This window comes from Ambystoma mexicanum (genome assembly GCF_040938575.1).
Source record: "Ambystoma mexicanum isolate Mex_15411 chromosome 12 unlocalized genomic scaffold, UKY_AmexF1_1 Mex_chr12_unloc.2, whole genome shotgun sequence".
Taxonomy (NCBI): Eukaryota; Metazoa; Chordata; class Amphibia; order Caudata; family Ambystomatidae; genus Ambystoma; species Ambystoma mexicanum.
This window is the reverse complement of record NW_027182323.1, coordinates 1,631,758-1,649,967: the sequence shown is the minus strand read 5'-3', so window position 1 is coordinate 1,649,967 and position 18,210 is coordinate 1,631,758. Positions and strand designations below refer to the sequence as shown.

The 18,210-nt window shown below is 50.0% G+C and overlaps 3 non-coding genes across 3 annotated transcripts; 2 read left to right on the top strand and 1 right to left on the bottom strand.

The window, feature by feature from the left end:
• The first annotated feature begins 7,419 nt into the window (after positions 1-7,419).
• Positions 7,420-7,491, top strand: TRNAA-UGC (transfer RNA alanine (anticodon UGC)). The gene has a single exon. It is a non-coding gene; the product is annotated as a tRNA-Ala (tRNA).
• Positions 7,492-12,035: 4,544 nt separating this feature from the next.
• Positions 12,036-12,107, top strand: TRNAQ-UUG (transfer RNA glutamine (anticodon UUG)). Its single transcript has one exon. It is a non-coding gene; the product is annotated as a tRNA-Gln (tRNA).
• Positions 12,108-12,403: 296 nt separating this feature from the next.
• On the bottom strand, positions 12,404-12,476 carry TRNAV-CAC (transfer RNA valine (anticodon CAC)). Its single transcript has one exon. It is a non-coding gene; the product is annotated as a tRNA-Val (tRNA).
• Positions 12,477-18,210: the final 5,734 nt, after the last annotated feature.

Sequence of the window (18,210 nt, the reverse complement as noted above, 5' to 3'; positions counted from 1 at the left end):
TCCCGCTCATTGCGCCACATATATCAGTTGGGACACCACACAGACCATGGTTAGTGGTGCACCAGGCTGGTCCCCCCTACCGCGGCGCGCAGTGACTGGACCCTCTGCTTTACTTGGATATACTGGGATCGAAGACCCCTGCAGTGACTGTCTCCTCGCTGCCTGGCCGTGGGCGTCCTGCTAACCCCTCTGTGGTCCACCACTGCCTTGCTGGGAGCCTTGGCGGACCTCTCCTCCGACACAGGAAGTGGACTCCCCAGTTTGCTCAACCACATCAGTGCCCATAGCTGCTCCTACTTCCACCCCTGTCACGGCACACTGATCTCCGGTTCTTGGCCTTCACCCGTGATCTTCGGGGCGGTCGACACCAGGGGATCCACTCACTGACCACTCAGTGCCCTCACACCACTGCCGGCCAGGGAGAATCCCCCCGGACCTGCGAACTGGCGGGCAGTGGTGACCAGAGACTCCACATCCTATTACAGCACTACTTTCCACTTCAACCCTGTCGTCCTCTGGGCGCCCGAATGCTCTGAATAGCCTGTCCGACCATCCTCTGTGTCCTGCCCTCTGCCTCCCGACCTGCCTCGACACTCCTGCCGCCCGCCCAGGCCTTCGGGCCCACCCTCCGCCTGGTGCCATGACCAAGGGAGCTGGAAAGAAGCAATGCTCAATTAACATTTTCACAAAAACCCCGTTGGGGCCGGTGGGGGAGGTGTCCGGGTAGGAACCATCTAACCCCTCGACCTCGGACCCGGCAGACGCTCAAAAAATGATGGAATACATCCGGGAGGTGTTCACCACGCTCCACAGAGAGCTTGACGACATGAATGGCACTATATCCTCTATCAAGGCTCATATGGAGAGGACCGACGGCCGGGTTGCCGAGATCGAGACACGAGTGAGTACCACCAAGGATAACTTGAGCTCTCTAAGGGCGGAGGTCTCCACACTTTCTGGCCGTGTCGCCGAGGTTGAGAAAAAGAACGAGGACCTCGAATCACGCTGGAGACGTAACAACCTCCGCATTATCGGAGTACCCGAAGATGGCATAAAGGTACCCATGGAGGATTACTTAGAGTGCACTCTACTAAAATTGTTAGACTCCAAAACTCTCCCCATAGTTCGCGATCGAGAGAGCCCACCGTGCCCTCACTGCAAAGCCCAGACCGGGTGCACCACTACGACCCATTATAGGTAGAGTTCTAAACTTCCGTGACCGTGACGCCCTGCTCAGGCCGGCTAGAGCCAAGGGTGAACTCATTCTGGGCGCTGCCAGGATCCATCTATATCCTGATTTCTCGGTGGCAGTCCAACGTGAACGCAAAACCTTCCTGGCAGTAAAGAGGAGGCTTCGAGACCTGCAGGTCAAATACTACATGTTATACCCCGCTAAATTGAGCATTGAACATTCCAACCAGGTCTACTTCTTCACAATCCCTGAGGAGGCCTCCAGATTTATCGATGAACATTTCCCCGGCTGACCCCCTTTTGAAACACACATTGTCAATGTTATGTTTATTGGCTGATTGTTCATGATTTGGGACTCCGACTTGGTACAGAAATGTCTACCCGGTGGATGAGCGTGAGAAGGGGCTGTCTTCCGCCTACTCGAGTTTTTCGGTCTATGACATGTATGTTCTGGTCCTTAGGGCTGGCCTCATAATCCCATGGGAGACTCTCGTAGTTATCACTGAACGCCTCTCTGGTTCAATTTCTCTCCGCAGCGCTCATCCACTGTTGCTAGTTTACTCTATTAGTTGCTGTTAAATTCAGTCACCTTCCTGGTCTAGTTGATTGATTAGGGGGCTACTTCCCCCATACGTGAGAAAATTGTTTCTATATTTTGCGATCATGCCCTTTCCACCCAGGTGGAGTCCTACCCGGGTGGCACAAGATGTCATCACTAGGCACCATGCTTATCCTTAAATTGCCTTCCGGTCCGGAGCACCGCCGCCAGGCCAGCTCACAGGCCCCCCGGCGTTGATGCCATTGGTTTGGATTTGGTTGTTTGGGCATGGGGTTGTCATTCCTCTGTTTGTTTGGGGGCGGGACGTCGGAGGGGGTGGGCGTTGTTGGGTTTTATGTTAAAAAAGGCTTGGTATCCACAGGGGAGGTAGAGTATGGGGCAATATTGTTCAGTTATTATTGCAAGGCTGATCAAATGGTGCACCGATCATGGGGAGCACCACCCCGTTAATCCGTCACTTCTAATGACCACCTCTGGACTGTCAACTGAGGATAACTTGACATTCATGAGTTGGAATGTGCGGGGGCTGGGAAACTATAAGAAGATGAAACAACTACAGCTTCAGGCCAAACGCCATTGGGTCAAAATACTGTTTTTACAAGAAACGCACGCCTACACCGAGTATTGTGAAAGATTTGCCAAAATGTGGGGCCCTCAGAGGTACTTTACTAATTATTCTACCCAAAGCCGGGGAGTTATGACTCTAATTCACAGGAGCCTTAAATGTAACCCCATATCTACACAGATCGACCCCCTGGGCAGATATGTGTTAGTCCATGGTAGTCTGCAGAATAAGGAGGTGGTCCTATTAAACATCTATGGATCCAATATCGACGACCTGGAGTTCTATTCACATCTCACGTCTCTCCTTGACAGCTTCCTGCTAACAATAATCCTCTGGGGAGGTGATTTTAATACGATATTTGACGTAGACCTTGACAGATACGGCTCCAGACCTCGCCGACTTTCCAAAGCAGCCTACACTACACTGTCATCTCTCCCCAGTCTTTCCCTGGTGGACGCATGGAGGCTTCTCTATCCCGACTCCCGCTCCTACTCCTTCTACTCTTCGGTGCATGACTCATATTCCTGAATCGATAGATGGCTAGTGTGTGACATACTTATAAGGAACATATCTCACCTATCGATCCTTCCCAGAACCCTCTCTGTTCATTCACCGGTGACTATTACCCTTTGTTGGGGCCCGGATCGTGACCGCAGCAGACACTGGATAATGAAACCTCACTCTCTCCTCGACCCCGTCTTCAGCTCAGAGCTGGAGACCGCCATTGAGGAGTTCTTCGAAATTAACACCAACACAGTGTCCTCACAGGCCACCCTCTGGGAATCTTTCAAAGCTTATATAAGAGGTATTGCCCTGTCTAAGGAGAACAGCATCCTTAAAACAATTCACAGAAATATTGCTGAAAGCAAAGCTATGCTGTCCGCACTGGAAGCTCAATGCTCGCTACACCAAACTCCGGAACTCCTGGCATCAATCGGTACGGAACTTGACACATTCCGTTTTCTTGCGGACCGCGAACTGAGGTTCCTGGACAGCCCGGGACTTGCGAGGAAATACGGCGAGTGTCAACGCCCAGGCCATCTTCTGGCCAGGCTTCTCCACCGAGAATTTGGTGCCCCTCCCATCCCTGGAGTGGAGAGACCCGATGGTACCCTAGCCACGTCCCTGCAAGATATTAACTCTGAATTCCTCTCTTTCTACGAATCCCTATATGCCAATGCAGACAATGTCCCGACAGGGGAGATCTAGTCTTCCCTAGATAAGCTTCCCCTCTCGATCCTCTCCCCTGAGACCATTGGATGTCTCGAGAATCCATTCACCACCGGGGAATTCTTGGATGCCATAGACTCACTCTCATCAGGGAAATCCCCAGGCTCAGATGGCATTCCCGTTGAATTCTATTAACACTTCAAATCACTCCTACTCCCTCGCCTAATGGCCCTCTGGGAGGAATCAGTGGAGGTAGGTCTGTTTCCCCCTTCGCTCTGTGAAGCCACAATAACCGTTTTGCTGAAGCCCGGTAAACCCCCCACTCAATGCTGCTCTTATAGTCCACTCTCGCTTATCAACGGGTACGCCAAATTACTAGCCCTACGCCTTGCCCCCTACATGCCGCATATCATTCACCCCGATCAAGCGGGATTTATTCCGGGACGCTCCACCTCTCTGAACCTGAGGCGTCTCTTCAACATTATAAGCAGGATTAACCCAAATCTGCATGCAGTAGCAGTGGCACTCGATATGCAAAAAGCCTTCGATTCTGTCTCGTGGGAGAATCTCTGGCGGGTTCTTAAAAAATGCAAATTCTGCCCCGCTTCCTTTCCTGGGTCGGGCTGCTGTACTCCAACCCAGTGGCCAGGGTTCGTACTGAGGACCGATGCTCCCCCCTTTTCCAAATAACTAGGGGCACTAGGCAGGGCTGTCCCTTCTCTCCTCTGGTCTTTGCCATAGAGATGGAACCTTTAGCGGACATAGTATCCCTGTATGCTGATGATGCCCTTCTCTTCATCCGTTCCCCCGACACCAATTTGGCTCCGATATTGGAAGATATCCTTTTTGGACAAGTTTCTGGCCTCAAAGTAAATTGCTCTAAATCTACCCTTTTGCCGCTCACTGCCTGCACACGCCCCCCTCCTGATACCCAGCGATTCACATGGGCCCAGTCAAGCTTTACCTACCTGGGCATAGTAGTGTCTCGCCGATTCGAACAGGTTTTTGAAGAGAACTACCAAAAATACCTCACTAGCCTTACGACAAAAGTCGCTGGAGTAGGCTCCCGATCTCACTTGCCGGCAGGATAGGGATACTAAAAATGGTAGTATTACCCCAGCTTCTGTACAGGTTCGCCAATATCCCCCAGTGGCCGAGCGGCTGGTTCTTCCGGGTGCTGACTCGTACCCTTAATACCTTTCTTTGGCACTCAGACATGGTCCGGCTTAAACTCAAGACCTTGACCATCCCGATGGAGGTTGGCGGCTTCGGTGCTCCTGACTTCCTTAAGTACTGGCTGGTGTCCCAACTCCAATACACTTCACACTTGTTTAAAACATTGGAACCCCCACCTCATGTCAGACTCGAAAAGCTATCGATCAGCGATCGTGATATTTGCTCCCTGGTTATCACGCCCATGCCGAGGGTATTAGACTCACTTGACCCGGCGGCCTCTACTTCTCTGGCCCTATCTAAAACATGGTAATTACTAGGCATCGCCCACCCCTTTCATGGTAACTTTCCACTTTGGAACTTCCTCCCGGAGGTCCCACATGTACCTCCCGTCATCGTTCGCCGGTGGGCAGAGCCTGGATATGAACAACTATGGGACTTCTTCGAACAGGGTAACTTCATAGAGTGGCCAGATCTTCCACTGTCCTTGAAGCGGAGACCATCCGCTTGGCTTCAGTAGTCACCCCTCCGGAAAATCCTTAAACACAAATACCCCAGTTTCCCAGTGCTGCCACCTGATGAACCTGCAGTTACGGAGCTTACCTCTCCCACCCCCATGAGGGGCAAAGTTTCCAGACTCTACACCCTGGTACAGGCTAGATCGGCCCCTACATTTACCAAGTTAAGACATACCTGGGGGGATGACCTTGGTCTCGAAATCACAGATGAACGATGGGCCCGAATGTGTGCATGTATTCATCAGGTATCCTTTAACTCCCGCTTTAAATTGATCCAATTCAAGGTGCACCACAGATACCACTACACCCCGAGCAGACTACACCACATTTCAAATGACTTGTCCCCAAGGTGCCCCAGGTGTGGCTGCGACAACGCTGGCTATATCCACATGATTTGGTCCTGCCCCCGTCTCACTCAATTTTGGAGCGCAGTATGTGCTACTATGTCAGCTATCCTCGATCACCCTATTACCCTATCCCCAATGAGTTGTCTTTTCCATGACTTTTCTGAGCTCCGCTGAGATTCCAAAAACCTGGCTGGACTTTGCATGCCACTTGCTGTACGCTCTATTTTACTCTGCTGGCTTCGGCCTACCACACCCACCCATGCACAGTGGCTCAGGGCGGTCACATGGGCATCGGACACCGAAGAATCCTGGGCTATACAACAGCCAACCCACTAAAGACCCAGAGATGTTTGGTCAAGGTTTCGTTCATACATGGCTCCCATTGATTCTGCCTCGGACTCTACATCTCCAGTCCTCTCCCCCTGCTATTCCCGCACAACCTCCGGAATTGTTCACTCACTGCCCCCACACCCACCTTGGATGTCTGCCACATGTGCACAAACTGGTTTTGAATTTGCTTTATATGTTTGTATTACCTGCATTGCTCTGATTATACTTGTCCTGTATGTAGCTCACCTGTTCCTGTGCTGCCAAGCTAAATAAATAAAAGTAAAAAAATAAATAAAAAAAAGATAACTTGGTGGATGGGACAGAGAGGAAGAGGATGTGGGCAGCGGCAGACCCTAGACGGGCCTGCCACCTCCCCTCACTCACCTAAGTGTGCCAGCACTGAGAGGCAGACACTGTTGCCACCTAGATCCTTTATTACTTTGGGCTATTAGGTGGCACCCACCTATATGCTGAAACTATTGCATTAGAGTCCAGATCGGGGAAAAAGGCATCTGAGGAGGGAACCAAAGCTTGTAAGTGTTGTTTAGTTATTTGCCCACCCATTGACTGCCATGGCCATGTGGCCATTCCCACCCAGTCCTGCCCCTCCAGACCCAAAACTCCTAATTATGGGAACTCTTTGAGTTAACTTTAATCAAGACTTACCATCTAGCTTTGCACTCGAAATGTCTGCCAGTGTTTTTTCAAAGCAGTCTTCTGAGGGCTAATGTCTTAATTGCAGGAGTAAAGTGCCACCGGTGTAATTAAAATGTCGTAACCAAGTCTACATTCACAAGCACCATGCGTGTCCTTCACTGAAGTCTTGATAAAAACATGCATTGACAAAGCCTACTGTGATGGCTTGTGTTTTAAGATTTAAGTATTAGACGTTTGCCGGCACTATTATTAGATACCCAGGTACACACACCATTTTGCTGCTGGTACCATCAGTGGCCAGTTAATACCACTAGGGTGGTGCCTGGCAAGTGCCTTTCCCAGGCCTAGATAAAAGTCCAAACTGTTGGCATTGCCAGTGCTTGTTTAAAAGCAGCAGCACATGGTGCCAAGCAGTCACGTGGTGGTGCTTTGCTATTGGATCGGCCCTCTGTGGCACAACACCAGTGACACATATTCCTGCTAGTGAAGCCAGCTGTAATCCCTGAAAATCGATATTCTGCGGACAGAGATAAAACAGAAGAAAGATTGTGGGAAGTTCGCTCTATACCAGGTGATGAGAATGTGGTGGCAAACGAAAGCCTGACACATTCCTTCTGATTTCTGTGGCGAGGCGAAAGAGGAAACATCCCAAAGTAGAACAGAGATAGAGAATGAAAACAGTTCCCACATACAAAAAACTCCGTGCCGACTCTAACATTAGTGGAACGTTATCGTAAAGGGATGTAGCACAGCCACCAGCAGTCCCTATAGCAGAAACAATCTCGGTCCTGCATCGATTATCACTTTCGATTTCACTGCCGAACCTTTTCTACAAACTAGATTTCATTTGCAGAATTACTGGGCCGAGGGTCGGACGGCACAGATATTACGATGGTGTGTTTTAGGTGAGGGGATGTAGCTCAGTGGTAGAGCGCATGCTTTGCATGTATGAGGCCCCGGGTTCAATCCCCGGCATCTCCAGGTGCATATATTTTTTGGGGTACGCATGAACGCCAACATTTAAAGGATATACTGTTACATCCTCTTTGGGTTTCTGGTAAAGAGGACTATAATTTTATGTCGCATCTCACTACATTGAACATATTCCGTCGCTCACGTTTCAAGACTATCCTTCTTGTGACTAGTTCACATTACCAGACTGGGGCCCTGTCTAGACAACAAACAGCCGGAGCTGCCTCAGCAATACCGCGAATGGGGTTCACAGTAAACAAAACCCCTGGAGAGATGGTGACTGACAAATATAGATAGCATAGAACAAAGTGATCATGGGAAGCAGCAGCAGCAGGCAGGATTGGGCAGGCAAACATTCCACGTGACTTCTCTGAAGTGCCTCGAAGGAGTTCTTTAAAAGGGAAAAATAGAATTCATTAAATGTTTTCTTTAAAAATAGCTGTAAATTATCATAACCTATTCGTTGATGTGTTTTTTTTAAACTTTGTTTCAACGCTCTTAACATGTACATAGTCAAAGTAAAACTGTGCACTTGATTCGCCGCCGTCTGCAAGCAGTAGTACATTCATTTCAGCATACGGCAATACATAACGCCTCACTGTGGCAGTGCACAAGGATCTTATAGCATAGCACAGGCATGTTTTATTGCATGTATGTATTGTGTTTTGTATGGCACAAACCTTGCTGGGGCATAACAGAAAATTTTACATTCGGGGTGACGAAATGACTATTGCTCTGTAGGAGCACAGGGGTGAGTAGTGTCCAAAACACCTACTCAGCCCCAGACTGCTACTAAACCAGCAATGAGCGCAGTCATAAAGGGGAAGCCGACACACCCGACAGGTATACCCCCTATGCCTCTTTTGGTAACTGTGGCAAAGGGCAGTCTAAATTCTTTCTGAGGCGTTTGAGCTGTTACATTTGCACACAAACACCAATAGTATGGTGGTACCAACATGAATAAATGCCCAACCAAGGTTCTACAAAAACAGGAACTTTAGGAAATACGTACAGTGCATACAACAAATTAAAAACAATAAAGACCCACCTCTCTAAAGGAAACGGAGAGAATACACACTATGGGAATAAAGGGGCATTCAGTGTGAAGACAGGGGTGCTGGCCAATGATTTTAGCAGCACATTTCAATGTTCAAGGATATGTCTTTTAAATGGCTAAGAAAGGTGGCTTAAAAGTTACTGAGGTGCCGAGGCAGACAAGGGGGACAAAGATTCTTCAAATGCGCATGTCTATTGTGATTGGGGCTCAGCAGCATCGAGTCAGGCTTATTGGAGCTCTTTCTGGATCGAGTCAGTGTCAAGCCGTTTCAATTGGTGGTCCCACGAGATCATGGGCGCTGAGACAGGTTGAGTCCGCTCGAAGTGCTCAAATGGTACAGTGCAGACTTTTCAAAAATGATTGGCTAGATTGCGCAAGCTGGTCACCCCAAATGTGCCCTTGGGTGGGTTAGATAGTAGAGCTTGCCTCTGCCCTGAAGCCTTCTGTCTTCAGCTCTATGGCAGAGAACTTTGGTATAAACTAACCATTCCCAACACATTTCCAATGAATCCTTCCTCTCCTTCTTCTGAGAATCCAAAGATGAATCAACTGAGGACCACATTTCCTGCCTTTATAAAGGCAACATTCTACAGCAGATTGGCCCAAAACAAGAATGTAGTCAGTGTCCAATCCAGGCTGCTATGACATGTGTACCTTGTCTTCCAATGTCATATATAGAGTGCCTGTGTCTGCAGAGAGTGGGGAGAGGGAAGGATGCGTAGGGAGGCCTGACAGAATCCAAAACAGTAAAACCCCTCTCTTGACCTAAGCCTGATCTCGTGGTACTCTAACTGCACCCACTATCCATGTCTGCATGCTTCAAAATGACTCTGGTGATCGACACCCTAATGTGACAGTGGCTTTGTCATATCAGGGCTGCCGGTGAAACACTCTTTCGCAGGGGACCTCCCGGTAGAGAGTTCCAGTACGCTGATGGGAGGTGTTAACATCTTCAGAGGCATAATAAGAAGAGCTTCCTGGGACAAGGTCCCACATGGATTGCCGGGTGGAGGTCAGAGAGCCGCTACTGGGTGAAGAGTGACCCCCAGAGACAATAATAACCCATCTGGGGGGGAACGATGTGGCACAGCTGGGAAGAAGGCAGCTGCTTAAGGAAATGTGCGCCACGTTCTGGGCATTGAGCGAGGAAGGGGGCGCTTGTGGACTCATATGGCCAGAATCGTGCCCAGATAAATATGGAGGGGTGCAAATTCACACATGGCTGTGGAGAAGTGCCAGAAAAAATGGAATATGGACATGACAAAGTTTTGCAGGGGAGCATGTTTCTCAATGTTTAGGGATGGCCTAATAAATTGGGGTGTACCAGGATACTACGATAAAGATGGGGTTGACCTATCTCAGGTGGGCTCAGACATATTATTGAATTTTAACGACGGATTGAGAGAGCATGGTTTTATTAAAAGAAAAAAAGAAGAAGCAAAGAGGAGGAGGATGGGGGCAGCGAAGGGGCGACAACCCCTTCTGGCCGTTGCGGCCAGTCAAAAGTAGTACAATGTTGAAAAGAGAGCTGATGGCATTAGAATGAGCTGGGTGCTGGAGGACAGAAGTGTTGAAGCACGTACGCTACTGATCGTCTGTGTGGACTTGCATGTTGAATATTAATATTTTGTAAATAATTATGCCTGGGCTTAATTTGTTATGGGCTTCAGGCGAGGATAAATGCCAGGCCAACAGCAGGTTAAAGCTCGGGATGAGGGCATAGCAGCACCCGACGTCATATGTTAGAGAGATGGCACACCCACCCTGAAAGGGGGGCATGAGGGCACCAGGCAATAACATAGTGGAGGGCCAAGGCCCCTCCAACTCCAATTCACAGGGCGGCAAACACAAGGGTCACAAAGCAAAGGTAACCCAGGTGGAGAAAGGCAGCAGGACAGGAAGGGGTGGCTGTCCCGAGGGAGAGGGACTCACGATTGGAAGGGCAAGGTCTTCTTCACACCTTCCAGGTGACTTCAGAGACCCGGGGGCCATTTTGTTTATGTCTTGTCAGCGATGGATGTCACACCAACGATCGAGCAGAGAAACATCCTCTTTACAGAGGAAATGACCATGAGCAATTAGCCCCGTGTTTAGCCTAACACGGCAGGTGGACACATAGGGCTGGAAAAAGAGCAGCCCCCGTTTGCAGTTTCCAGCCCCGGCTGGTGAAAAGAATTAGATAATGTCACTCCCCACAGCCCAAAACCAGAGATACACAATTCGTCCTGAGCGGGAGGTTCAGGAAGGTTGCAGGAGTGAGACCTGGATTTTGGAAACAGTTAAATATTTTCAGCTGCCAGTCCCCAGCCCTGGCCTGCAGGCCCACACCATGTGATCACGGTCCGGCAGGTCTCGCTGGTCTGGGCCTCCTGCATCAGCATGGTGCCCTGGGTCCGCCCAGGCCACCCTCCACCCAGGATGCTCCCGGCATCCACAGTGCCCCCGGCACCTCAAGCCCATGTCCCCATGGGCCATCATGGTCCCGGCCTGCAACAATAGTAAGTTCGGGTGATCCTGGCAAACTACCAAGGTGCTGGCTCCCCCAGCACGTGAGAGGCCGGCAGTGTGTCCACCTGCGGCCCCCCAACAGTTAAGTACATTCCAAATATGTAAATGTCACACATACATAGACTGAAAACTTGGCAGCTGGGCAAGGGGGTGGGGGTGTCCCAAGAATGCTGAATCTCTACTGGAACAAGATGTGGGGCTTTAAGGAGGCTCAGCAGGCATGGTTCAAAGGGAGGCTGGCTCTTTACTGAAACATATGGGGTACGTGCCTGGGATCTTCACTCCGTTTTGAACCAAGCAATGGGTTCTAGTGAGATTGCCTTTGTGCTAGACCAATGGGTGGGCACTGGGGCAGCCTGGTGTACTCGGCAGAAGAGCCAACAACCCAGTCCACCCCAGCAAGAGTCTTTTCAACTATTCCTTACATTATTCCTATTTCATTGTAGTAAGGCCAACACATCATACTGTTGTGTATAATCCACACTCATACAATCATATCAATCTTTCACAAGCTGTAAAATTCGAAATGTTCAGAGACTGTGCTAGATACTAAATTGCCTAATCTCACTTGGAGATATGGTAATTGAGGAGAAAACCCAAGAGTCTTTTCTGAACAGAGCCCAATGCAACAGCCATTTCAAGTCATTTTCCAGAATGGCATCATGACGGCAATGGGGAATTAACATAATTTTCCAGGCCTGTATTCTATGAGTGGTCCAAAGGCAAGAAAGAGTCATGAAATCCCATGCAGGTGAGATGGTAAGGTGCATATGTTAAGGGGTTTCAACCTCTGCTCAGTGCTCCCTGAGGTACTCATTCTCCGTGACAAGCTCTTTACAAAGACATAAGTATAATACAAAGTCCCAATGATTAAGAATTACTGATATCGGGAAAGGGTGCATTAGGCTATCATAAATCTCGTAGTACTGCAGATTTCAGGGCACCTGTGCTTAGCTAAAAATTAGGGGTACCGTGGCACTAAGTGTATGGTTCCATGGTGTAATGGTTAGCACTCTGGACTTTGAATCCAGCGATCCGAGTTCAAATCTCGGTGGAACCTCACATTTTTCACTGAAATGAGACGCTTTTCGGAATCTCAATTTTATTTCCCTTTATTTCATTCATTCCCGCTCCTAGTATTTACAATTCGAATACATCATGAACGAAAGTCGGTCTTAGTTTCGTCTGACTTTATTTTGTTCCGTGTTCTTTACATACTATCACTATAAAAAATGTAATCTGTATTAATTTTGCTACTAAATAGTTTTTAAAATAGTGTTCGTTCATATCACGTTGTGCATATGGACTTCACTATGGAAGATGAAAAGTGAGGATTAAAGAGGCTTTCGCTAAAAGTGTTTCCGCCCGGTTTCGAACCGGGGACCTTTCGCGTGTGAGGCGAACGTGATAACCACTACACTACGGAAACGGAACTGTACGTGTGCTTTTCTTTCCCATTATTATGATAGCGCATGGAAGGGGGTGCTGAAGCACGGCATATCAACACAGTAACATTTTAGCCAGCTGGCTCCTTCCATGCCAGTGAAGTCAGACAGATCATTGTACACTGGATTAAACTTGCGACCAAGATCCCGTTAATATATATGTCTTACTCCATGGACACTCCCCATCTTTTGAAGTTTTAAAGGAATGTATTGTTTCATTTTGAGTGCCCCAAATCAATCCAAAATCCTTTGTAAACGTGGATCTGTCTCCAGTGCTGCATCAACCACCTGTGCCCGCACCTGGCACAGGTGAGTGTCCCTGTATTAGATCACTACCACCACCTATGCACCTCATACCATGCGCCACACACCTGAACGATTTATCAGCAACAGAAGAGATATTGTTTTCCCTGGAAAATGCAATGCCCAGAGAGCCACATGAATTTGAATCACACACCCAAAGAGGACGACACATAGGGGGCCCAGTATGACACAGGGGGCGCAGGATGGCGGCTATAGCACAGCAGTGCACGTGCCAGAGGAAGACAGAGAGAAGCACGTGGATGCGGTGCTTTAAAGACATGCATCCTGTTTGAGCTTCCAGCATCACATAGACTCAATAGACAGCTGTGCGACTGTCTCCCAGGTGTCCTCTGCCATGTGTTGGTTTGGGGCTCTGCCGATGCAATTACCACAGAGCAGCCAGAAGGCACCCCAGTAACTCAGCAGCCCAGGAACGCCATTGGTTGAATGTCATCACTTGTCTCAGAGAAAATGAATATCGTTAGAGGGCTTGAGCATGCGTGTGTGAAGTGTATTTCTGGTTGTGCATATTGTGACCAACCCTACAGATGTATCAACCTGTGACCGATAATGGCATTTTAACGAGTTGGTTGCAAGAGGGTGCCTGGGCAGTATGGCTGTGTGCTGGCCACAGCAGGCCTGAGCAATCTTATGCAAGGGAATTGTCTTTATTATTGTTATTTAGTATTGTGAACACTTTTCCCGCCCAAAAGGAACCAGAGGGCAATTTCCAGAGAAATAGAGAACTGCAACATACACGTACTAAATAATCACAAATACAGTAATTTCTTAATAAATCCAAAACATCCAATTGCAATTCAAGCTGCAGGAGCACTCCTCAAAAAGTCTTTTAAAACATGGTGGACGAGAATTCAGAGTGCACGGTAACAGTGCACAGCACAGGTTCAGATGCGTTCCACACTGCACAAGCCCCCTTAGAAAAGGAAAGGATCCACTTTTTAATGTTTGTTTTTAATAGAGAATCAACGTTTTTCTTCTAGATGACCTGATTACATATAATATGAATTAATCCAAATAGACAGAAACACTGGGCTGAACAGTTGTAAAGTTTTTAAAACAATATAGAGCTTTATTTATCATGTTGCTTGCCCCCCATTGTGACGCAGTGACCAGGAGAAATTTGACCTAACATCCTTAATGCATATACAAGCAGGGCTTCAGTATGTTAGACCGCCTTAGGGGTGCCAGATTTGACTTTGCGTGGAAATACAGAAGATAATTCATACAGTCCACTCTTAATCACACCAGTCCCTGAACTACTGTCCTAAAACCATCTTTAGGCAAAGAGGTGACATACATTTCAGTAGCTGTAGATTTTGTTCATCAGATTAGATAGTGAATACAACATGCTTTGCAAGGGACAGTCTGGGAACACAAAGAAGCCCAGGACTTAACTGTAGAATATATTGGCGCAGAAACAATATGTAAAGTGAACTCTCCCAGGCAGAGCTAAGGGATAGAACAAGAACTGAGTCTTGGAAGGGCTGCGTTTGTCCTCTTCCAGTCTCTAATGTTCTGGGAGGGTTGTTTGAGCTGCCGGATGCTCTCCTCGGTTGACACCATTAGATAAATATGGGCATCTTGCACACACTGCTTCATGAAGAATCCCAGCTGGTCAACCATCATCACCAGTGGCTCCATACATAGAGTTTTACTAACGGCTGACTCCTAGGAAACCTAAGCTGGTGTAGGGCTAGAGGAGAGCTGTTACTCCGCACCCTGACCAGTTCAGACAGCTTTGGCCATAAAGAAGATTAACCAGTCCCTCAAGCTCTTTCACTTCCAATACGGGCAGGAGTATGTCAGTCCAAAAGACATTGGGCCTCATTATGAGTTGGCCGGTAACCCGCCTGAGCCACCGGCCGGCTACCAGCAAACTCACCTTACCATTACCGGTGCCTGAAATCCGTGTGTTACCGGGATATTACGGGTGCCAGCAACGGTGGTAAGTTCCCATTCTCGGGAGTCCCATAGGGGCCCCCCAGTTCAGCATGGTGCCCTGGGTCCACCCAGGCCACCCTCCATCCAGGATGCTCCCGGCATCCACAGTGCGCCCAGGCCCATGTCCCCATGGGCCATTGGGATCCTGTCCTGCAACAACAGAAAGTCTGGGTGATCCCGGCAATCTACCAAGATGCTGGCACCCCCAGCACTTGTGATGCTGGCCGTGTGTCCACTGTCGCCCCCCACCAATGGCGACGAGGAAGACGGACCCCTGCAGCACAATCTGTTGCCCGCAGGAGAAAGAAAAGGAAGCAGCACCCACTGCCACAAGAAAAGGAGAGAGTGGATGCCCAGTGACCCACCGGCAGACCCTCCCTGGCCGCAGCCGTGTGTGAAGAGGGTGCTTGTGCAGCCGGAGTGCGGGTCAGCCTGCAGCACTGCGGCATCGGCCATCAAGTGTTTTGCCTGCTCCCGCCGAGGGAGAAAGTGCCCAGCTCCGCGATAGCAGCTCCAAACCAGAACACGCATGAAGCAGCATCCGCTGCAAAAGTAAAATGCAGAAGAGGCGGCATCCGCCGCCGGTCAGAAGAAATGTGCCCCAAGAAGAGAGTAGATGCTAAGGGACCTCTGCCGCCTTACAGAGGGAGAGCGCGATGCTGCAGCGTGGGTGGCGCTACCGTAATCAATAAATAAATCTCCTGCCGGAAAGTGGGAGGAAGTAAGGTGCACACCAGTCTTCAAGAGGTCAGATGTTTCTGTACGGTTTTCGCACTATTCTTTTGCAAAGGACCAGGTGTCTCCTGGAACAGCTACAGCGAAGCAGGGCCTCAAGAATCGGTTGGATGATTATACTTGTGATGAGACAAAAGAGCTGAAAAGCAAGGGTTCAGTGGGTACTATGTAACAGTTTTTAATCTAGAGATCATGCTAGACTCAACAGGGACACATTCCATGGAGCATCGATAAGTGGAGGAGTACCTAAGAAGAGCAATAGAGGCACATAAATCCGCGGATTAATAGCTCATAACTCCACCACTAGTGCAGAGCTACCAAAGCCCAATGATAGAAGAAAGTGAAATTAGAGTGTGTATGTGGTTGTGCAAAGTGCAGACACTAGCCACAGTCTACGCATTTGTACATGCGTACATACATGCATGTGTCTGCTTCCACAGCAAGTGTACTGCAATGAGATCTAGTCGCTCAGAGGCTGTGATGGGCCACTATCCTTGATGTGGTTTGCCCTTATATGCCAGTATCCATACATAAGAACATAGTCCTGCTGACGTTGTCAGTAAAAATGCCATGCCACAATAAGAAAACATGTCACGACTGGCTGCACCCATATATGCCAGTATAGCGATATAGGAACGCTCATCATACTGGCTTTAATTTACCCTTGATGCCAGTAAAAATGCAATGCCATGTCAGAAAATAGCTTCAGGCAGGATGCAACCAAATTAGCTAGTCTAGCCAAGTAATAACACTTACCATTCAGTATAAATCCCTTTTGTTTTCCAGTTCAGTCCACTTTATTTCCTCATGCATTCTTCAATTATGTCCCCACTCTTTTGCCTTCTCATTCTGAATCCTGTCTCCCTGTACTGAAATCTTTTTTTTCTCTGTATCCCTCTGTGCATCTCTATCACATCACAACTCAGATAACTTGGTTGGGGAGGGGGGCGCTGTAGCTCTCATAGAAGATGGCCGCCTGATTGTGAACTCCGCTTCGTGGGGCGCCTTCCTGTTTGAATCCTCCTTTGGTGCCCTATTAAAACCTGGGCCAGCCACCCTATTAAATTGCTGCAGGACCCGGGCGTGTGCTGCTCGAACCCCGCGTCCTGAATCAACCCTATCGCAGAGATCCAGTGCTTTGAAATTGGGCCGGGAGCTGGCGCCGTTCTGCCCCGCTCCTCTGCTCCAGAGTCATTTGGCTTGACTCTGAGGATCCGGGGCCTACTGGGGGGAGGGGCACTGTGCGGTGCGGCGTCACCTTCTCCCCACTCCTCGAGGAACCGTTGCGGCCTGTGCGCAGACACCAGCCCCCTGACTGGACCCCGGGCTGCAACCCCAAATGTAGAGCTGTTGCTCCGCCGCCTCTCCCAGGGCGGCGTGCTGCCTATCAGTGCCTCTTGTGGATCCGGAGAGGAGGCTTCCTGTTCTGGGACCGGATTGCGGGACGCTCCCGCTCCTGGCTACTGCGGTGAGTCCCTTCGGGTCCCACCAGACACTCTGCCCATCCGCACTGTAGTGCTGCCGGTGCTGGCACGCGTCGCCTCCCTCCCTGGACTCACGACCGGAACCTGGACCTTCTGTGCCGGGACCCACTGTGGCTGTCGTCACGCTCCGCTGCCCTGCTACCCTGCCAGACGCACAGGGCCCCCGCTCCTAACGCGACCTGGTGGGCCCTGTCGGGGGGGACACAGACTCCTCGGGCGCCGTCATCTATTAACCCGTGCACCACTTAGGTGTTGGCACACGCTGCCCGCTGCTGGCCCTTGGATTGGGACCTCTTCTCTTGGTGTGGATCCTACTGCTCTCCACCGTAGTGCCTGCATGGGGTATTCGCCGTGGTGATACACCTCCCGCTCATTGCGCCACATATATCAGTTGGGACACCACACAGACCATGGTTAGTGGTGCACCAGGCTGGTCCCCCCTACCGCGGCGCGCAGTGACTGGACCCTCTGCTTTACTTGGATATACTGGGATCGAAGACCCCTGCAGTGACTGTCTCCTCGCTGCCTGGCCGTGGGCGTCCTGCTAACCCCTCTGTGGTCCACCACTGCCTTGCTGGGAGCCTTGGCGGACCTCTCCTCCGACACAGGAAGTGGACTCCCCAGTTTGCTCAACCACATCAGTGCCCATAGCTGCTCCTACTTCCACCCCTGTCACGGCACACTGATCTCCGGTTCTTGGCCTTCACCCGTGATCTTCGGGGCGGTCGACACCAGGGGATCCACTCACTGACCACTCAGTGCCCTCATACCACTGCCGGCCAGGGAGAATCCCCCCGGACCTGCGAACTGGCGGGCAGTGGTGACCAGAGACTCCACATCCTATTACAGCACTACTTTCCACTTCAACCCTGTCGTCCTCTGGGCGCCCGAATGCTCTGAATAGCCTGTCCGACCATCCTCTGTGTCCTGCCCTCTGCCTCCCGACCTGCCTCGACACTCCTGCCGCCCGCCCAGGCCTTCGGGCCCACCCTCCGCCTGGTGCCATGACCAAGGGAGCTGGAAAGAAGCAATGCTCAATTAACATTTTCACAAAAACCCCGTTGGGGCCGGTGGGGGAGGTGTCCGGGTAGGAACCATCTAACCCCTCGACCTCGGACCCGGCAGACGCTCAAAAAATGATGGAATACATCCGGGAGGTGTTCACCACGCTCCACAGAGAGCTTGACGACATGAATGGCACTATATCCTCTATCAAGGCTCATATGGAGAGGAC